This window comes from Pelophylax lessonae (genome assembly GCF_965119305.1).
Source record: "Pelophylax lessonae genome assembly, chromosome: 8".
Classification (NCBI taxonomy): Eukaryota; Metazoa; Chordata; class Amphibia; order Anura; family Ranidae; genus Pelophylax; species Pelophylax lessonae.
In genome coordinates, this window is record NC_138775.1 from 95582626 (window position 1) to 95606191 (window position 23566).

The following is a 23566-nucleotide window of genomic DNA, read 5'->3' on the forward strand; positions in this document are numbered from 1 at the left end:
GATCCCACTTAGGAAACCTGGGTTTTCTAGGAAGTCTTAGCCTGGTAGCACCTCTGAAGAACTGGCGAACCAGAGAGTGTTTCGCCCATGCAGTCCCAGTAAAAGCCGAAATGGCTGAAATTTGGACTCGAAGAGAATTTACTGCCAATGACAGATCCAGCCTGGACTGGAGGAAACCTAAAATATCCTGGATTCCTGGGTCAGTAACAGAACCAGATCTGCTATCCACGTAATCCTTAAATTTGGACCAGATTCTTTCGTAAACGTTGTTGGTGCCGGGTCTTCTGGCACTCATCATTGTAGAGATCGCCTCGTTTGGACAACCAAGAGCTTTCAGTCTTTCCCTCTCAAAAGCCATACCATGAGATGAAGCTGTGCTGGGCAGGGATGAAGAATAGGCCCTTGGGACAGAAGGTCCGGCCTGGCTGGCAGAGGTACCGGGTCCCGACAGCTCAGCTGGAGCAACAGAGGGAACCACGGTCTCTTTGGCCAGAAGGGGAGAATCGCTACGATCTCCACTCTCTCAGTCCTGAGTCTGAAGAAACTTGAATATGACTGGCACTGGGGGAAACGCGTAAGCTCTGTGAAAGCTCCAATGATCCGTCAGGGCATCTATCCCGTAGGCCTGGGGATAACGCCACCTCGTATAGAATTTCTCTAGTTTGGCATTGCTTGGAGAGGCGAATAGATCTACCTCCGGACGGGATCCTAGAGACATGACCCACCTGAAGGTCTCTGGATGAAGTGACCACTCGTTGTTGTCCAGAACAGACCTCGAAAGGAAGTCTGCCTGGACGTTCTGAACACCTGGAAGGTAGGCGGCCGACAGGTTGGACAGATGTCTTTGAGCCCAATCCATAATTGGTTTCACTTCTTTCAGAAGAGAAGAACTGCGGGTGCCTCCTTGTCTCTTGTAGGCGACAGCTGTCGTATTGTCCAGTCTTAAGAGGACCGAGGCATCGGTCGCCAGATGCTGAAAGGCCTGGAGAGCACAGAACGCTGCCCGCAGCTCCAGTACATTCGAGACCACCCCGCAGGCAGGGAAATCCCAACTGCCCTGGGCCACCTCCGACAGGCAGTGCGCTCCCCACCCCGTCCTGCTGGTGTCCGAAGTCACGACCAACCAGGATGCTGGAATGATCTAATGGCAATTTAAGAGATTTTCCCGCTGAAACCACCAGGTTAAGCTTTCCCTCATGGATGCGGTTATCCGAATGAGGACTTCCGGACTCTCGAAACTCCACTGTTGGAGGAATCCCATCTGAAAGGGCCTCATCTTCCACTGTGCCCACTTCACCATGGGAGCCGTGGAGACCATGGTCCCAATTAACGATGAGATGAGAGGCTGATAATGCCGGACGAATCCTGCTGCGAATTATCAGAAACTTCTCCAATGGAAGGGAGATAGTGCCTCTGGAAGTGTCGAAGAGGGCCCCTAGGAAGACCAATGACTTTGTGGGTTCCAGATGGCTTTTTTCCAAATTCAGGAGTGTAAAATGTTGCTGATATTAAAAAATATCTGTAGCGTCTTTTCAGGCGTTGTGTTCAAATAGTTCATTAGCCAGGCTTAAACAAAGTGTGATTTTATTCAAACACACTTGGCACATCAAGCATAAATACAATGTAAAAAGTATAACAGTTCAGTACATTGTAAGTAAATAAGAAGAAGTATGTGTCCTGCTAACTCTGCTTCCAGAAGGGGACTGTGAAACAGCTGTTGTAGTTAGGTTGAGTGTGTAGGCCTAAAGAAAACAATGAAATGAGGTTTCAATATGTATGTGTTGAAATTCCGTGTGAAGGAGGTGTGTCAGTGTCTGTATGTGATGTCCTCCATCTGTGCTCGAGGACACTGCTTTTATACTCTTTTCAGTCCATCAAAACTCATAATGCAGTTATGACCTAATACAGTTTAAGCTAAATGTGTGATGCCCATATTAGTAATAATTCCTAATATGTATATGACCAAAACGCTGACTTAGACTTGAACTACTTTGATTGACAGAAACACATAGTAGTATTCTTGAAATACACACTGTAGTATAAAATGACCTTTCCTGAGTCAGAATAGATAACCTTTGTGACATATACATTCTTTTACAACTGTAACCATACTTGCAAATGGATAATCAATTTCAATATTATATATATATATATATATATATATATATATATATATATATATATATATATATATATATATATATATATATATATACATACATATATACATATATCCATATATCACAACACACAATTCTTTACACTCTATTAAACAGTTAATTTACTTAAATAAGTAACTTAAATACTAACTTTATTATGGATAACCCACTATTCTTGACATAAAAGATATTCTACTTAGGTATGTCTCAAATATCTCCTGAAGCTATATTTGACAAGTTAGCCACTGACCTGTTGACCTCTCAAGCAATAAACTCTGGCCAAGAGAGAAGGGAGACAACTGGACAAGAATAACATTCAAACTGCTATACTGGTTTTGAACTTATGCCTAGGCTTCCCAGTAGTAACTTAAAAGGGAACCTATGAAAGATGGCATAAATGCATAAACCATATTAAAGCCGAATTAATAAAATAATTCTACAATCCCCCCTAAATATAATTTATTATATTACCTAACTCACGCACACTCCATTTATGGCCCTTTCATTCACATTTTTGAATCAGTTGCTCCAGATGTACCATTGTTCATTACTTGATCAGTTAAGCCAGAAGTAACTCTTCGACTAAATACACCTGTCATCATTTCTTCACCTTTTTTCATTTCTTTCTTAATTAAGTTATAAAATCGCTTCATTCTAATCATAATACAGATTTGAAATAAAATACATAATATCATAATACTAAATAAAATCACTAACGGATGCAATATTATATTTCCGGCTGCAGTAGTAACTGAAGTTTTTCCCCACATCGATACAGTATGTTTAAACCTTAACCACCATGAATGACCTGAAAACTCAGACCAATCATGCTCTATTCCTTGTAAATTTCCCTGTTCATGCTTAAATTTAATCTCTGCCTTCTGAAGTTCTTCAGATAAAGCAATCAATAATCCTTTATCTTTTTATATGATATCAGCCCATTCCCTTCATGGGAATTCATCTACTTGAGATATATTATATTATATAGGAAGAACACTTACATTTCTCATAAGCATATTCGTTAAATTAACTCTGATTCCATTTATATTGATTCCTGTAAGGTCTCCCTCTATACAATACAAACCTCGACTCAAAATTTCTGCTTGTGTGCAGGACAAGAAAAAAGCTTTTACTGTTTCAGTGTTAGTCATAACTTGAAAACAGACCTTCCTTTTTCCTACTGGAGTAACTAAGTCTAAGGAAGTTTTTAATTTCTCTATTCTTGCTGTACACAATGAATGATTATGGAAACAAGAATTAAAAATACCTTTGTCCTGTTTAGGCAAACAGATTACCTTTGACTGAAAATGTAAACAAGAAGATAAATCTAGTTGTTCTGGTTCCGAATTATTATTATTCAAAACGAAATCTGTAAACTGTAATTGATAATACAATAACTGAGTATCACTAACTGGTAATCCTAAGACTGTAATTGGAACCAATATTTGTTCTCTCCCAGCTATAGGAATCATTGAGGTACTAAAGCATTCATGCTGATCACAGCCTACCCATTTGTTTACCCATAAATCTGTATGATTCTTTGCAAACACATATTCATTAGGTAGATTTTGTAAAATACCTAGAGGGGTTATTCCACTTTGAAAAGCTTGAGCTATTATTTTAAAATTGGTGGAATACTCTGTCTGTATCTCTAGACATATCCTGGCTATGTGGGAATGTTGTTCACTGTCCATCAAATTCAAAGTTATATTTTGTAAATGGACTATAGATGGGCCTATAACTGTTACTGTCTTTATTATCATGTTTTCTAATATTTGGTTTAAATTTCTCTGAACTTTAATACTTTTACTTCCCACTAAGCCTGCTGTTTCTAGATCAGACTTTAATGTATTAATATCCATACTATTGGTAATACTTCCAATAGTACCAACTCCTCCAAGGATACCTTCTACAATACCTCGTTTATTCCTGTTAACATTTTTACTACTAATTCCAAACCATTTATTGATACCCAATTCCATATTAGCTAAATACTCTAGACATTTAGGATACCTTGATGAAATCTTCCATTCAGAAATGTTAAATTTCCAAAGCATAATAACAAAATGTCCTTCTCTTAAGAGATGTCTGGATTGGAAATGATTAATTTGAAAAGGACTGGCAGCGATAAATTTCCCATTAGTACACTTCGTTTTTTCAGGGGATAAAACAATAACATTGCTAATATTACATTTCATAGGATAATTTCCTAATGATATGCAACACTCATATATGCCTGTGTCATTTAGAGTTGGACTAGTGTGATGATAAATAAAACTATTATCTGTCCAATCTATATTTCCAAAATTACCCTTCCGAATTATATTAGTTGAGCTATGGAAAAGACTACCCAACAACTCACCATTTTTCTTCCAAGTTAATAGTGAATTTTGAGGTATATATATTTGCGTAGTGCATCTCAAAATTAAATCATCTTTCCCTTCTGTAACATTAAGAGATTGCGGAGATACCTTTATATCTGGAATAATCAAATCAACAACTGTAATAAGCACCTTTACATTGACTTGAGCTAAACCTTTTACTATTTAAAAATCCCATGTTCTGTTTACATCTCCTATTTCATCTCCTGCAATTTTTAAATGTTCAGGATCTACAAACTGTATGTAATTTTGTGTTAAAAACCAAATATCTGATTTGGATCCTCCTACAGAAGCAATACTTATCCTATCTGTTGTTAAATCACCAGTCCAGGTCGTAGATTCATTTCCTTTTAAAACAATAACCCAGAATCCCATATTTGTTAAACTACATTCATATGTACCAGTTTTGTTATTATGTAGATATTATCCTTGCATTTTTGTAAACTCTGTTTTGGATTCTATTCTAGCATGTATTTCAATAGTGTTACTATGAAAAAAAATATAGTTCCATGCAACAAGTAGTCCCATAACCTATGCAAATGAATCCATATATATCGTTGCTTGTGTCAAAGTTACTGTATCTTGGAAAATGTCTCTTATTCCTGGATAGTAGTAAGTCTCTTTTATGCAGGGTCTCAGTCTGATTTTCTTCTGCTGAGCTGGAAAAAGTCTTGTAAGTTTGTAAATAGAAGAATGTCATTAAAGAAAAAAGGAGTCCTGTGATGATGAATTTCCTCCCTTTTATGTATTTTCTTTCATTCTGATTTTCTGATGTTTTCTTTATTTTGGAGTTTGTTGATTCTCTATATTCGATTATCGGATTCCGTAATCTGCTAAAGAAATGCAATATCATTATCTTGGCATAAACAATTTGCATTGATCAGTGTGAACCCATATTTTTTGTTGTCTCCGTGCATTTTTTGCAGAATTGAGAGGCCGTTGGACTTGTATCATTACTCCTAATGTGTCCAAAATCTCAAAGGGACCTTCCCAATTACTTTGCCACGGTCCGGTTTTCCGGAAAGTTTTAATCATGACATGTCCACCTATCGCAAACTTTGAGGAGTGCGGAGGTATCATTTTCTGCATATGAGAAGCTGCATGTGGCAAAATAGTGTTCAGATTGTCTTGCAACATCTGTAACCATTTGGTTCTCTCAATTGCTTCTTTCTGCGGAGTAGACAAAAAAGGTTCGTGTGGAAATACCAGAGGCATTTTCCTACCTGTCATTAGTTCAAAAGGACTGTATTGTGTAGATGAGGATGTTGTACTCCTGATACTCATTAGAACAAATGGTACGGCATCTACCCATGTACTACCTTTGTCCAGAAGTATTTTTGCAATTCTGGACTTGATAGTCCTGTTCATTCTTTCTACAATACCTGCAGATTGTGGATGGTATGGAACATGAAATCTTTGTTGAATACCCAAAATTTTGGACATTGCTTGCATTATTTTACCTGTAAAATGCGTTCCTCGATCTGAACTGAGGTTTATAGGGATCCCCCAAGTGGGAAAAACATGATTAATCAACATTTTTGCAGTTGTTAGTGCATCATCTGCGCGCACCGGTAAAATCTCTGTCCATTTTGAAAAAACGTCTACGATTATGAGAGCAAATCTCAAACCGTTTTTTCCTGTTGGCAGTGGTCCTATATAGTCAATTTGTAATGTGGACCATGGACCATTAGCTGGAGGAACTCTTTGTAAGGGAGGTTTTTGTCCCTTTGGTCTGGGGTTTACTTGAGCACAAATTAGACAAGATCGAATTACACTGTCTACAGTTTCTTCCATTTTTTCCCAGAAAAACTTCTCTCTGAGAACCTCAAGTAATTTCTGCTTACCTACATGGCCTAAGCTTTCATGATTGTATTTTGTGAATTCCACCTGCAAATGTTTTGGTATAACAGGATGCAGAATTCCGTTTAAGTCATGACACAAAATCCCGTTTTCACAAACAAAGGGAGATTTTGGATCAACCTGAGAAGCAGAAAGGGATTGATCCTTTTTCTGTTCTTCTGCAAATGAAGGAATCTGTGTATCTGTTTTTCTGACTACACTCACTGAAACTGCTTCAGATGGAATCTCTGACTGTTCAATAACAGCTGCTTCTTTTGCTAATGTGTCAGCTGTCCTGTTACCAATGCTTAACTCATCATTGTCTTTTTTATGAGCTGGAACTTTCACAATAGAATAAACACAAGGGTTTTTCTCTGCTAGTGTGAAAATTGATTGTAGTGTTTCTTTATGTACCAAAACTTTGTTTGAGGCATTAACAAAACCTCTTCTTTTCCAAATTGGCAAGTAGTCAGTAAGAGAACGCACAACATATGAACTGTCACTATAGATTCCTAGTGGACCGCGGTTCTCTTCATTGTTTACAGTCAGTACTGTTTCTACGGCTAACAGTTCTGCTTTTTGGGCTGAAAAATGTCCTGGAAGTCTGTGCTGTATGGCATATCCTCTATTTGGAAACCAGATTGCATAACCTGCAAAATACTCTCCTGAAACACAGTATCGTGAACCATCCACAAACACTGGTTCATCAGTCTTCTCTGCTTCTCTGCGAAACAGAGGAGAGTAGGAATCCTGGACCTCACATGAACACTCTTGTTCCAATCCATTATATTCCATCAACTGAGGAAGTACATACTTTGCATTATGTTCAACCTGGATCTGTTTAGGTGATAAAGCCAACAACCATTGTGAAAATCTTTGATTTGAAACACCTGGAACATTTTTCTCAAGGAGAAATTTCAGGGTGGAATGAGGTGTTTGTAAGACAATTTTGTTGAATCCTACGATGTGCTCAGTTGCTTTTACTGCATAGTGAACTCCTACCAATTGTTTCACACATGTGTCAAAACCTTTCTCGACTGGAGTTAAAATCCTAGAGAAATATCCCAAAATCCTCCAATTTCCTCCTTGTAATTGAAGCAACACAGAAGAAATTGCTTTTTCAGATGTATGCACCTGCAAAGCAAACAGTGCTTGCGTTTCTACTGTAGCTAGGGCTGGTGCAGTCTGTAAATTTTTCTTCAAAGATTCAAAAGCTTGTTGATGAGCTTCAGTCCAAGGACCAAAACCATTTTCCTCATTGTTTTTCAGAAGTTCATACAAACATTTTGCTTTCTCAGCAAATGACTCAATGAACTCTCTTGAAAAATTCACTAATCCTAGGAACTGTCTTAGAGATTTAAATGTAGTTGGTACAGGAAGTGCGGCAATAGCATTAACCCTTTCTTGCAAAGGTTGACGTTTTCCCGGACTGATCTGAATACCGAGAAACTTCACCTCGCGTTTTATGAGCTGTACTTTACGAGTATTCAGCTTGAGACCTGCATCTTGCAACAGATCAAACAATTCTGCCAAAAGAGTTAAATGCTCTTCCTCACTTTCAGAGGACAATAAAATATCGTCCACATACTGTAGAATACAGTCTGGCCTAGAAAATTTTGATAAGACTTTTGCTAAAGCTTGATGAAATACACTTGGGCTAAGATGGAGGCCTTGAGGAAGACGATTGAAAGTATATTGCTCGTTTTGGAATGAAAATGCAAATTTATATTGACAACTTTTGGTTAAAGCAATTGAAAAAAATCCATTTGCAATGTCAATCACAGAGAACACCTTTGCTTTTGCATCAATTCGGGACATTATGTCAGGTGTTTCTGCGACTAATGGGGCACAATTTGGGGTATATTTATTCAGCATTCTGAGGTCAACCAGAAGCCTGAATGAACTAGGATCATCTCTTTTAGGTACTACCCATAATGGATTGTTTGTAACTGAATTTGTTTTCCTAATAATGCCTTGTTGCAAAAGTTCTTGTATTACAATTGACACTGGTTCAATTGACTCCGGTGGCAATTTGTATTGCTTCTGAGCTGGTGGGTCACGTCCTTGCACATCCACTTCAACATCTTTGAACAAACTTGCCTCATTTTTACCTTGGCTCCATAGATTTTTGAATGATTTGACCAATTGTTCTAGCTCCTGATTGTCACCGATATCTGGCCATCTATGGTCTTCAGCAATCACTTCAGCTAAACAAATGCTGCCGACTTCACAGTAATCTGCTGGGTCAATTACCACAGGCTTACGATTAATGGAACCTTTCCAGATAACACCGTTACCTAGGTCAATTATCCAACCTCTTTGTTGAATGACATCTGTACCAATAATGTTCTCTGCACCTTGACAATACCAAATATCAATTTCAGTATCTAAATAACCAGGAACTTCGAATGAAACCTGTTTACACTTAGAAGCTTTAGAATTACCCGATCCATTAAATCCAACAACTGTACAAACAGCTGCGTCTGTCTCAAGAGGTAGTCTTACACCAGTAATTGAAATTTCAGCACCTGTATCAATTAGGAACTTGAGATTTTGCCCATTCAATTTAGCTTTAATGTAGGGACGCCAACTTTTATCTAGACTTATTGGTGTTACATATTCTAGATGATGGGACTTTATTTCCTTTTTGTTTTCTAGTCAGGGGGTTGGCAATAATGGATTTGAATCAACAGTTGCTGATTGCAAGCTCTTTTCACTCATACCATTGCTGATTGATAATTCTCTGATTTGTTTTATCAGAGGAGCATAAGGAGAAGAAGATTGAGTTATATTTGGACGAGGAGGTGCGGATGGTTCAAGAGGTATAAGTCCATTTTCTTTACCTATGTCTCTTGACTGTTTCATCTGCACATCCCTCAAGAATTTTTTACATTGCCATTTTAAAAGACCAGGATTATGACAATAGTAACAAGTAATGGGATCTCTCTTTCTCATTTGCTTGTACTTGTCATTGCTAGTAGCAACAATCAGTCCTGTCTTAGTTGGGGTATGACTATTCCTGTTTAAAGTGTCATTATGAACTAGAGCGATCTTGGACTTAGGATTGCCCTGTTTCATTTGTCTTCTAACTTTATCAATGAAGCTAGCAGCTTCTGACAAAGAAGTCTTATCATAAGCAATCGCTAATGTAGTTGGGTCAAGATATTTAAACTTTTTCACAAATAAATGTATCATTCCAGTGTCATTTTCATCGTCAACACCAAAAATCATTTTGTATGCCTTTGAGAATTTAATTTAAAATTCAAAGGGATCCTCTCTAATTGATGTCTGTAATGCATCTATTGTGTCAATTGACGGAACTTCCTCACCTGTTGTGCATAGTATCAATTGTCGTAATCTGTCAGATTCGTCACCATGTCTTTCCTGTCCATTAGCATCAATAAAAGGTGATTTTGTTAATCGTCGTGCATAGTGTGCCGGTAACCAAAGGTAAAATATATGATTACGTTGCTCATCTTTCAAATTGTATCTGTCAGTGTACGACTCAAATATATCTGCATTAAAAAATGCATCGCAATTTAAACTGTATGATGGAATTTCCTTTAAAACTTTCATTAATTGGTCATGTATTTTCAACTTTAATTTTGCTGCACGGTCTAGTAGTTTTTTCTTCCTAACCTCTGCGTCATCCTCACCGTCATTGTCTCCTATTTCCGAACTATCCGGAATATAAGAAGCTTGAGTTTTTGACGTAGATGCAGTCTGTCCATTTGTTATAGTAGAAACCTGTCTACTGTCATTCTGTTGTTGTGACAAAACATTTGTTTTTGAGTTAATTTGTTCCTCAAGATCCTCTATATAACTACAGAAAATTTCACAGTTTGGACAATTAAGAGAGTCTTGGGACAAATTTTCATGAATCCCTGTGTTCTGTACAGTGTTACATTCTGTCTGTACTAATACTTTTGGCAGGTAAATTAACATTAAGTAGCATTTTGTTAAAAATTCTTACCAACTGTAAGATATTAGAGATCTTCTTACTCTGTTTATTTACAGTAAATTTAGATTTGTCTATCTGAACATTAGCTTGTAAACATTCCTTGTACATATATGCCCATAAATGACTGTCATTTGGATACATAGACACATCTTTAAACTCTAGCTTACTGTCTCTAGCTAGGTCATCAATAAATTCCATGACTTTTACTCACCGTAATCAGAAGATTTTCTCGTCTTCAGCCGGCTATCTTTTCACTGGACTTCTTGTCCACGTCTGTTGGAACACCAAAGCCTCTGTTCTAGGTTCTTTGATCGTTGTTTTTCTTTCCAACTTGGTCACGGAATTGCGCCAAACTCCCCTCTAAGCAAGTAGAAAAAAACGACGACTATGGCTGGCATTCGCCAAAATGTAAAATGTTGCTGATATTAAAAAATATCTGTAGTGTCTTTTCAGGCGTTGTGTTCAAATAGTTCATTAGCCAGGCTTAAACAAAGTGTGATTTTATTCAAACACACTTGGCACATCAAAGCATAAATACAATGTAAAAAGTATAACAGTTCAGTACATTTTAAGTAAATAAGAAAAAGTATGTGTCCTGCTAACTCTGCTTCCAGAAGGTGACTGTGAAACAGCTGTTGTAGTTAGGTTGAGTGTGTAGGTCTAAAGAAAACAATGAAATGAGGTTTCAATATGTATGTGTTGAAATTCTGTGTGAAGGAGGTGTGTCAGTGTCTGTATGTGATGTCCTCCATCTGTGCTCGAGGACACTGCTTTTATACTCTTTTCAGTCCATCAAAACTCGTAATGCAGTTATGACCTAATACAGTTTAAGCTAAATGTGTGATGCCCATATTAGTAATAATTCCTAATATGTATATGACCAAAACGCTGACTTGGACTTGAACTACTTTGATTGACAGAAACACATAGTAGTATTCTTGAAATACACTGTAGTATAAAATGACCTTTCCTGAGTCAGAATAGATAACCTTTGTGACATATACATTCTTTTACAACTGTAACCATACTTACAAATGGATAATCAATTTCAATATTATGTATATATATATGCATATATACATATATCACAACACACAATTCTTTACACTCTATTAAACAGTTAATTTACTTAAATAAGTAACTTAAATACTAACTTTATTATGGATAACCCACTATTCTTGACATAAAAGATATTCTACTTAGGTATGTCTCAAATATCTCCTGAAGCTATATTTGACAAGTTAGCCACTGACCTGTTGACCTCTCAAGCAATAAACTCTGGCCAAGAGAGAAGGGAGACAACTGGACAAGAATGACATTCAAACTGCTATACTGGTTTTGACCTTATGCCTAGGCTTCCCAGTAGTAACTTAAAAGGGAACCTATGAAAGATGGCATAAATGCATAAACCATATTAAAGCCGAATTAATAAAATAATTCTACAAGGAGCCACCCGAACTCTTGAAGGGTGGACATTACTTGAGCCTTCTGATGCAGAATTTGATCTTGGTGTCTTGACAGAAGAAGCAAATCGTCCAAGTAATGGTAAAGACGAATCCCTTTTGCTCTGATCAGGGCTACCACAGCCAGTAAGATCTTCTCCCTTCCATTGGAGAGGATTCTTATAATTCGCAGCAGGATTCGTCCGGCATTATCAGCCTCTCTAAATTCTTTAAATATATCAACAGCAAAAAAACTAGGGCAGAGCATATTGCACACATAATTAAATGATGATGGGAGGATGGTTACAGAGGACACTGAAAAAGCAACCGTGCTGAATGCTTTTTTCTTGTCAGTATTTACACAGGAAACGGAGGGGTACACTGACCATGACTGTATGGTTAGTAGTAATACACAGGACTTGCCATTATGGCTAACAGAGGGTGAAACCAGGGAAAGGCTGGATAAACTTAACACAAACAAATCACCAGGCCCGGATGGCATACATCCGAGAGTACTCAAGGAACTCAGTAAGGTTATATCTAGACCACTGTTCCTGATCTTTGCTGACATTATTAGGACAGGAGATGTAACAGGGGAGTGGAGGAAAGCAAACGTGATTCCGATATTCAAAAAGGGTCAGAGGCATATACCGGGAAATTATAGGCCTGTCAGTTTGACATCAGTAGTATGTAAACTTCTGGAGGGGATGATAAGGGACTATATCGTAGAGTTTGCTAAAGACAACAGCATCATCAGCAGTAACCAGCACGGGTTTACAAATGGGCGTTCTTGTCAAACCAATCTCTTAACATTCTACGAGGAGGTGAGCTGTGAGCTAGATAGGGGCAGACCAGTGGATATGGTGTACTTAGATTTCGCTAAGGCGTTTGATACAGTTCCCCATAAGCGCTTAATTTATAAAATAAGGTCTGCAGGTATCGACAGCAGGGTTTGCTCTTGGATACGGAACTGGCTAAAAGGGCCAAAGGGTGGTAATAAACAGCGAAAATACAAAGCAAAGAAAAGGGCGCACCAGCCTAGCGCATTATCCTCAGCGAGTTTATTTAGCTGAGAATAATGCGCTAGGCTGGTGCGCCCTTTTCTTTGCTTTGTATTTTCAGTGTTTGGTCGACCGCCCTGGTCGTAAGGGGCAGCAAAGCCAAGCCATCATGGATGCCTATTATTAGCACGAGTATCGGGATTGAGGCAGCCTGAGGACCAGGTTCCGAGCGCAGGAAAGGGGGTGCTGTATAGCACTTATCTTTTTTGGTAATAAACAGCGCATACTCAGACTGGTCTGAGGTAGTAAGCGGGGTCCCCCAAGGCTCAGCCCTGGGACCAACCTTGTTCAATTTATTCATAAACAGCATTGAGGACGGGATCAGTAGTTCGATATCAGTTTTTGCAGATGACACAAAATTGGGCAGGGCAATAACTGCACAGCATGAAGCAGATATCCTACAGGATGACCTGGACAAAATAACGGAGTGGGCAACGATTTGGCAAATGAGGTTTAACGTGGAGAAGTGTAAGGTTTTGCACTTGGGGACTAGAAACATAAAAGCACAATACACATTAGGAGGGGAACCCTTGGGGGAATCAAAAATGGAGAAAGATCTGGGAGTCTTGGTTGATGATAGACTAAGCAACAGCATGCAATGTCAAGCGGAAGCTGCCAAGGTCAGCAGAATATTAACATGCATAAAGAAAGGGATGTATTCCAGAGATAAGTCTATAATCCTTCCACTTTATAAAACTCTGGTCCGACCGCATCTGGAGTATTCTGTCCAGTTCTGGTAGCCAGTCCTCAGGAGGGATGTGTTGGAGCTGGAGAGAGTCCAGAGAAGGGCAACTAAACTAATGAGGGGATTGGAGGACCTTAACCACTTGCCTACAGTGCACTTTCACCCCCTTCCTGCCCAGACTGATTTTCAGCTTTCAGCGCTCTCACACTTTGAATGACAATTACTCAGTCATGCAACACTGTACCCATAAAAAATTTGTGTCCTTTTTTTCACACAAATAGGGCTTTCTTTTGATGGTATTTAATCACTACTGTTTTTTTTTTTTTTGTGCTATAAATAAAAAAAGACTGAAAATACTGTGAAAAAACGCATTTTTCTTTGTTTCTGTCATAAAATTAAGCAAATGAGTAATTTTTATTCACAAATTTTGGCCAAAATTTATACTGCTACTTATCTTTGGTAAAAATAACCCAAATAAGTATATATTATTTGGTCTTTGTGAAAGTTATAGAGTCCACAACTTATGGTGCTAATCATTGAAAATTGATCACACTTGACCACACCTGATGTACTGAAGGCCTATCTCATTTCTTGAGACACTAAAAAGTCAGGAAAGTACAAATACCCACCAAATGATCCCTTTTTGGAAAGTAGACATTCCAAGATATTTAATAAGGGGCATGGTGAGTTTTTTGAAGTTGTAATTTTTTCCCACAACTCTTTGCAATATGAAGATTTTTTTTTTTTTTTTTTTTACAAATTGACGTATTAACAGGTTATTTCTCTCACACAGCATATGTATACTTGCAACTACACCCCAAAACACATTCTACTACTCCTCCTGAGTATGGCGATACCACATGTGTGAGACTTTTTCACAGCCTGGCCACATACAGAGGCCTAACATCCAAGTAGTACCGTCCGGCATTCTAGGAGCACAAATTACACATATCATTTCCTGACAACCTATCGCACTTTTGAAGGCCCTGGAGCACCAGGACAATGGAAACCCCCGTAAAATTACCCCATTTTGGAAAGCAAACAGCCCAACGTATAATTTTTGAGGCATAATGAGTCTTTTGAACTTGTCATTTTTTTCCACAAGTTTTTGGAAACTGTGGAAAGAAAATGAAAACACTTTTTTTTTACACAAAGCTGTCCATTTATGCAATATTACTAACACATAGCATGTACATAGCAAAAATTTGCACCCCAAAATACATTCTGCTATTCCTCCTGAGTATAGCGATACCACATGTGTAACACTTTTACACAGCCTAGCCACATACAGACGCCTAACATCCAAGTAGCACTTTTCACAAAGTTGTCCATTTATCCACTTTAAGACTGGCCCTATTTTTGACACTTGGTGTTTACAAGCTAAAATATTTTTTTTTGCTAGAAAACTACTTAGAACCCCCAAACATTATATATATTTTTTTAGCAGAGACCCTAGAGAATAAAATGGAGATTTTTGCAATATTTTTTATCACACCATATTTGCGCAGCAGTCTTCCAAATGCAATTTTTTTGAAAGAAATTCACTTTTTTGAACTAAAAAATAAGAAAACAGTAAATTTAGCCCAATTTTTTTCCATAATGTGAAAGATAATGTTACGCCGAGTAATTAGATACCCACAATGTCATGCTTCAAAATTGCGCATTCTCACAGAATGGCGCCAAACATTGGTACTTAAAAATCCCCATAGGCAACATTTTAAAAATTTCTGCAGGTTACCAGCTTAGAGTTACAGAGGAGGTCTAGGGCTCAAATTATTGCTTTCGCTCTAACGATCGCGGAGATACCTCACATGTATGGTTTGAACACAGTTTACATATGTGGGCGGGACTTGCGTATGCGTTTGCTTCTGCGCGCGAGCTAACGGGGACAGGGCGCTTTAATTTTTTTTTTTTCCTATTTATTTTATTTATTATTTTTTTATTTTTACACAGTTTAAAAAAAAAAAGTTTTGATCATTTTTATTCCTATTACAAGGAATGTAAACATCCCTTGTAATAGAAATAGGCATGACAGGTCCTCTTTATTGTGAGATCTGGGGTCAAAAAGACCTCACACCTCACAACTACACTAAAAAAAAAAAAAAAAAAAAAAAATTGTTGAAAAAGGAAAGAAAAAAAAACCGTCTGGGACGCGGCGGGAGGGGGGGGGGGGCACCTCTTCCCCTGCACCGTAAGGGTAATTCCGCGGCGAATCCGCCACTGGCCACTGGGACCACCCTTATCTGAAAGCCGACCGCCCGCCGTTTAAAAAAATACCGTGGTTATGGCAGCTATCTGCTGCCATAACCCCAGTATTTAGCTTTAAATGGCCGACGCATATAGTCATTAGGCGGTCGGTAAGTGGTTGCATGTATATGGCAAACAGGTGACGATGACTGATGGGGTGACAGGTGACGATGACTGATGGGGTGACAGGTGACGATGACTGATGGGGTGACAGGTGACAATGACTGATGGGGTGACAGGTGACAATGATTGATGGGGTGACAGGTGACAATGATTGATGGGGTGACAGGTGACAATGACTGATGGGGTGACAGGTGACGATGATTGATGAGGTGACAAGTGACGATGATTGATGAGGTGACAAGTGACGATGATTGATGGGGTGACAGATGACAATCACTGACGGGGTGACAAGTGACGATGATTGATGGGGTGACAAGTGACGATGATTGATAGGGTGACAGATGACGATGACTGATGGGGTGACAGGTGACGATGACAGGTGACGGTGATTGATGGGGTGACAGGTGACGGGCGATGGTCACCGATGGGTGACGGGCGATGGTGCATGGCGGTACTGATGGCAGTCTCTGGTGACCGGTGAACTTTAGGCTACTGCCCGCGATCCAGAAATCAATGCAAATCGCGGGACGCCTGTGCGTTGCCCGTGATTTGCAATAGCACCCCAAACGCTGTGCGATGTTGCTGCGATTTCCGCCTGCCGAATCGCGGTAACATTACGCAAACAACGCATGACGCCCCAAAGAAACTCTTGTACCTTTTTTGGGCGTCATGCGATGTTTGCGCGATGTTACCGCGATTCGGCAGGCGGAAATGGCGGCAACATCGCACAGCGTTTGGGGTGCTATTGCAAATCACGGGCAACGCACAGGCGTCCCGCGATTTGCAATGATTTCCGGATCGTGGGCAGAATCGCTGTGATTCTGCCTGCGATCGCTACGCTCACATGTGAACGTAGCCTTATGGGTGTCAATTTCTGGGTACTGATGAGGTGACTGTTGGGTGACAGGTGCAATTGGGGGGGGCTGAGGACTGTGTGGGGACCTTTATTTTTGTGCTTTTACGTTGTGACAGGTACACAGAGCAGTAACTCACTGTTTCTGGCTCTGCTCTCCTCACACTGGAAACTGTGTGAGGGGAGAAGAGCTAGTAACAGTGAGTTACTGCTCTTTGTTTACATTTTGTGATCGGCTGTGAATGGATTCACAGCCGATCACATAGTAAACTGTCAGTGTCTGTTTACTACCGCCGGTGACAGCTGTGTTCCTACGGAACACAGTGCCACCGACATGACCGCGCTGCGCGCTCTCGATCGCGCATGCGCGGTCATCTTGTGGGCGCCTCCATTGTGATCGGCTGTGTCATTGGAACACAGCCGATCACGTGGGAAACAGCCACGCCCATTGGCTGTTTCCCCCCTGCCGGTGACGGGGGGTGTCCCGGGGACACCCCGACACCGGCAGTGCAGGGCGGCGCGCGCGCGATCGCGCGCCTGCCCTGCTTAAAGTGCCGCCGTCATATGACGGCAGCCCAGGATAATGGTCGCACCGCTCCGCCGTAATATGACGGCGGGGGGCGGCATCTGGTTAATCTGCAATCGCTTGATTTATTCTCCCTGGAGAAGAGACGCCTGAGGGGGGACATGATAGCAATTTTTAAATATCTCAATGGGGATCTCAGCTTAGAAAAAAAGCTGTTCAGTCGAAGGGATTGCATGAGGACTCGGGGGCATACAATGCGATTAGAGGAGAAGTGTTTTAACCTCAGGCATCGTGGGGGGTTCTTTACTGTTAGGGCTACAAGATTGTGGAATTCTCTACCACAAGAGGTGGTTTCTGCGGGTAGTATGGTGGCTTTCAAAAGACTATTAGACGTACATCTCAAGGATCAGAACTTTCAGGAGTATGTGAGATGATTACAGCCACACACACCTACCCAGGTTGAACTGGATGGACTGTTGTCTTTATTCAACCTCACCTACTATGTAACTATGTGATGTGGTAAGCCTGAAAGGGAGACAGGTAAACTGAAGATGCACCTGACCCACTGCGAATCGAATAAATTTCTGCATTTCTGTTGCGACTGGGACGTGAAAGTAAACATCTTTCAGATCTATGGATATTATCCAATCCTCTGGCTGCACCACTTGACGAATTGTGAAAAGTGTCTCCATCCTGAACCTCTCTTTCTTGATGAAGGTGTTAAGGTGTGTTAGATCTATAACCGGCCTCCAAGAGCCGCTTTTCTTCAAGACCATGAAGAGCGGAGAGTAGATGCCTTGGAGCCTTTCATCGGTTGGGACAGGCACTGCCGCACCCTGGGCAACCAGGGATTCTACAAATGATAGAAGAGTCAACTTCTTTTCTTCTGAACGGGGTAAGGCCGTAGGAATGAAACGAAGAATAGGACTTTTGTCGAAGATCCACACATGCCCGTGTGATACGGTTCTGACAGTCCACTGATCTTCGACCGAGGCTGCCCAGACCTGCGCAAATTGAAGTAAGCGTGCGCCTACCCGCACTGTCTGGACAGGCTCGATATCAAAAGGACTTAGTTGCCTCTCGACCTCCAGAAGATTTCCCTTTGGAGAACTTTTGCCCCGTAGACTGAGGGCGCTTCCAGTTCTTCCTAAACTCACGGCCAGGCCTGTAGAAACGAGCCTCTCTGGCACGATCGGGATTTTGCCTGTTTTGAGGTCTTCTCTGGTCTATCAACTGTCGATCCTGGGGAAGGAACCCCGATTTACCACCAGTGGCACGGTCAATAGCACTGTCCAGTTTATTACCAAAGAGAGAAGAACCCTCAAAGGGGATTCTACACCAAGCCTTTTTAGAGGCAGGGTCAGCCAACCAGGGACGCAACCACAAGGCACGCTTGGCCGTGACTGAGGACAGCATGACCCGTGCCGCCAAGCGGATGATATCAATGGATGCCTCCCCCAAGAAAGCCGTTGCCAGCCTCAACTCTTGAATGGCCAAGCTCCTGGCCACCTCTTCGGAGACACTCTGAAGTGTAGCCTCCACGCTGTCCACCCAGGCTTCCATCGCTTTGGATGTGGCTGCCAACACCAGGGCCGGTTTACAAGCCATACCTGCGGAGAGATAAATCTTTTTAAGATCTGTATCGATCCGCCTTTCAAGAGCGTCTTTGAAGGAGACTGAGTCTTCTAATGGTAAGGTTACGTGTTTCACCAACCTCATCAAGGCCGCATCCACAGTGGGAGCAGAATCTAGATGTTTCACTTTATCATTCTTAAAGGGATACATCCTGGAGATCTTGGATGACAAAGAGTTTCTTTTTTCAACTCCCTGCCACTCATCTGTAATAATTTCTACCAATTCCCCCAGAAGGGGAAAATGGGAACGCTCTTTCTTAAGATGCTTGAAATATTTATTTTGCTTAGCTGGAGACTCTGCTGGATCTTCCCACTTTAGTGCCTCCTTAACCGCTTTAACTAGCGGTGGGACCATAGCAAGTTCAAAACCTACATTCTGGTCTTCCAAATCATCCTCGCTGTCTGTAGAATGTTCCGACAAGCGACTTGGTTGCGAAGTACCTGGCTCCAATTCATACCTTGGAAGAGGCCCAGGAGCCTCTGAAGAGTGACCAGACAGCCTACCAGGATCCCAGTCTCTGAGGGATTCCTGTACGATCCGCCTAACCATAGACTCCACTGGTTGTACAGTGTCTTGCTTCTCCTTTAGTACCCTGGAATAACAGGTATCACATAAGGATCTATCCTCAGGGACAGGGGCTCGGCAGCACCAGCATGACTTCCCTGAACCGCGGTCAGAATGGCGGGATTGTCGTGGTGCGACTGAACTGGTATTGTCTTCATGACTTTTAGACCTGGAGCTAGACCTATGACCAGATTTTGATGAAGAGTGTCGGTGGACTGAAGGAGATCGATCCTTTGATCCAGAAATGGGACATTGGTCAGACCTAAGAGGGCTGAATAGAGGAAAAAAACAGGGAAAATACACTTAGGCTCCACACACAACCAGCCAACGCAAGTAGGTAAGGGTTAAGGTAACTAGCTCACCTGTTGCGCAGGGACTGGCCACCGGGGGGTGGTGAAGCATCCATTACAGATAGAAGCACAGCCTGCAACAGGAAGAAAGTAAGCATACATGTACTAACTTTCGTCTCCACACCATCCCCCCCAACCCCCAATAGCCACTGGTTCAAAGCATGACTCACCGTTGAGGAGCAGAAAGACGGCACGGGGAAGCCACCGCAACGCCCGCAGACATCCCACTGAAAACAGCTTTGACAGCTGCTTAAATCTCCCGGGAGCCCGAAGCCACGCCCTCATCGACGCAATAGCGTCATAGGAGATCAGGAGCAGTGCGCGCGCATGCGCGAACGAAGCCAGAGCCAAGCCTCATCCTGGACGACCAATCGGAGGTCCGGAGAAGCAGGGGGAGGAGCCTAAGTGGCGATCTGGAACGCAGGAGCGCTCCAGCCGCAAACAAACAGGAAATACAATGACCAAAGAAAGTTTTATACTTTACCACCATGATTAAAGCCGAACAGTCTCAGGCCTGGATAAATACACGCGTGTGTGACAGGGCATCAGGGCCTATCCGCTTAATAGCAAGGACGTATTGGCCAACAATGCAGCCCACCTCTCATGCAAGATTTACGGCATCTTCAGCATCAAGACAATATTGCCCGGGTCCACCCGATAAATATTGAGATTGCTGGACATAAAACAGGAGGCATCCGACAACAGGAAGGTCCACACGCCACCAGGTCGCCTGAAACCGATAGATATCCTATAAGGTAAGACTTCCTTCTTGGAGGAGGAGGACAAAAAAGGAACACGGCTCCTGGTATGGAGCAAAGATTTATGGGAGTGGGGTCCTATAGGGTAGGAGAGGAAGCGGAGCCTACCCATATGTGTGCTGCCATGGAGTCTGTCAGAAAAATGAAATATTCAATGAGCTCAACATGCCTCTCAGGACATTCCCTAGGATGTCTACTTTCCAAAAAGTGGTAATTTTTGGGGGGGTTTTGTACTGCCCTGCCATTTTAGCACTTCATGAAATTAGATAGGCAGTCAGAAATTAAAGCTGCGTAAATGCCAGTATTTACACCATAGTTTGTAGACGCTATAACTTTTGCGTAAACCAATAAAAGTACGCTCATTGAGATTTTTTTGTCAAAGATATGTAGCTAAATACATTTTGGCCAAAATATATGACATAAATTAAGTATATTGGATATTTTTTAAAAGACAAAGTTGAAAATGTAATTTTTTCTCAAAATTTTCGCTCTTTTTTTATTAATATCGCAAAAAATAAAAAGCACAGAGGTGATCAAATACCACCAAAAGAAAGCTCTGTTTGTGGGAAAAAAAGGATGTAAGTTTAGTTTGGGTACAGCATTGCATGACCGCGCAATTGTCAGTTAAAGTCACTGGGGCTTAAGTGGTTAAATAGGTGCCCTGCCTGCATGAGGCCTAAATTTCACATCAAAAAATAATAATAAAAACAGTGGTACACTCAAAACAATATCTAATAACAACCGACTCAACAAAAACAACGGGTGGTGCAGTGCCGACACAAGGTCACCTGGTGCCCAGGGCGAAGATGGCAAACGCCCCCCCCAGATATGAAGAAAGAGTCAGTGTCATTTCAAAACAAGAAAATACTTAAAACAATACAAATCAAATGAGGTTTAATTCGATAGAAACAGAGCTTGCTCACACAGATTTATTAAGCCAGCTGGTGACTATGGTCAGTCTACGACACCCACAACTGAGATCACTTTAAAATGGAGCAGTTCTTATATACATGACCTGACAATAGGAATGGCCTGGGGCAGTTTATGTCCCCTGTGTCTAGTGTGATTGCGGACATTACAGCCACATCAGTCCCTTGTGTAGACATGGATTGCTGAACTTCATACAAGTCCACGCCAAGGAATGGAGACAGTCAGTAACCATCAATGGAGCTATTCTCACATCACCCATCACTTTTACATCTAAGGAGGCACCTGCCTGGGCTCTGGACATCCCTATGGTGTACTGGCTCTGTGACAGCTACTTGCTAAGCAGCGAAGCACTGCAACAGCCGTTGAGATTCAAAAGCCTCAACACACACACCACACAGACACACACACACTAATGCCCCATACACACGTGCAGATTATCTGCAGACTTTTGTCTGCAGACTTACCTTTTCTATGTAGTGCAAGGGCCTGCCGGATTGCATACAAATTGAAAGTGTTTAGGTTTGACCACATATTATATGGTTTTGGTAAGTCTGCAGACAAAAGTCTGCAGATAATCTGCACGTGTGTATGGGGCATAAGGACACACAAAGACAGAGACACGCGCACACAGAGACACACCTCACCTAGAGATCCACAGTGGCCCCGCCCACACTGATCACATTCTATCACCTCCATACATCACTGCTGCTACTACTACTGGGTTCTTTAAAGGCAGGCCGTAGATCGGTGATCACTGCTCACCTCCATACATTGCTACATGCTATATACACAGCCAGACAGGAGATCGACAATAGCTGCTCACCTCCATACACTGTACATTATTGAGTGTTTCCACTTCCTGGTCCGCCCACCTCCCATCAGACCTGTAGAACAAAGGCTAGAAAAGAGTCACAGGTGCTGGATGGGCGGGCCAGCCAGTAAGTGGGCGGGTCAGCCGGTGTTCCGTGAGAAGCGGCTCTAGGCTCCGTGATTTATCTTTTCATACACCCGCCGCCGCTTTTATATTTACTAGCCAAGATCAGGGAAGTGACAGGGATAGGAGTGGAGATGACTCATATTGCAGCACAGCTGTTTTAATGTAACCGCCGCGTGGGTAGGTTTTTTTCACGGAACACCGTGATCATTTCATACTAGTGCGCATGCGCACTAGTCAGCTCCTCAGCTGTTCCATTACATATCCGGGGCTGTGAGCATGCGCACTGTTGCGCTGCTCAGCTGTTCCTGGCAGGAAGTGACGAGGGTAGGTTTTTCTCACGGGGTAGGTAATTCTCACGGAACACCGGCTGACCTGCCCACTTACTGGCTGGCCCACCCATCCAGCCTTTTCATACACCCGCCGCCGCTTTTATATTTACTAGCCGAGATCAGGGAAGTGACAGGGATAGGAGTGGAGATGACTCATATTGCAGCACAGCTTTTTTAATGTAACCGCCGCGTTACACACACTGCAGTGCACCGGAAGTGACGAGGGTAGGTTTTTCTCACGGGGTAGGTAATTCTCACAGAACACCGGCAGATGGGCTGGGACAGAAGCCGTGGAAAATGCCTGAACTAGATTTGGGCAGATATAATACTAAAGCCTTACAGGAGGTGGCCGGGACGCGGGCACAGAGGCAGACAGTGCATATCTAAGAATACAGAATCCTTACAGATTGTGTGCGGGCGGCCGGCGGGGACAGAAGCCAATAGCTAGTCCTGATCATACCACCAGGGAGGTTAAAGCGGTACGTCACTAGCCTGTCACTTCCTTGTGAGCCAATAGCAGGCGAGGGACACGACCCTAGGGACACACTTAACCCCTCCTTCCCCAATAAAGTTAACCCCTTCCCTGCCAGTGTCATTTTGCAGTAACAGTGCATATGTATAGCACTGATTACTGCAGTAATGTCACTGGTAACCCCAAAAGTGTCAAAAATGTCAGTCAAGGGTTCGATCTGTCCGCCGAAATGTCGCAGTACCGCAAAAAAAATCGCAGATCGCCGCCATTACGCGTTAAAAAAAAACACCAAAAATGACAGAAATCTTTCCCTT

General features: G+C 41.7%; 1 pseudogene across 1 annotated transcript; it reads right to left on the bottom strand.

Annotated features, from left to right (window-relative positions):
* Positions 1-2609: 2609 nt before the first annotated feature.
* On the bottom strand, positions 2610-5066 carry LOC309561025 (annotated as a pseudogene). The gene has a single exon. The product of its transcript is annotated as an uncharacterized misc_RNA (transcript).
* Between the last annotated feature and the right edge of the window lie 18500 nt (positions 5067-23566).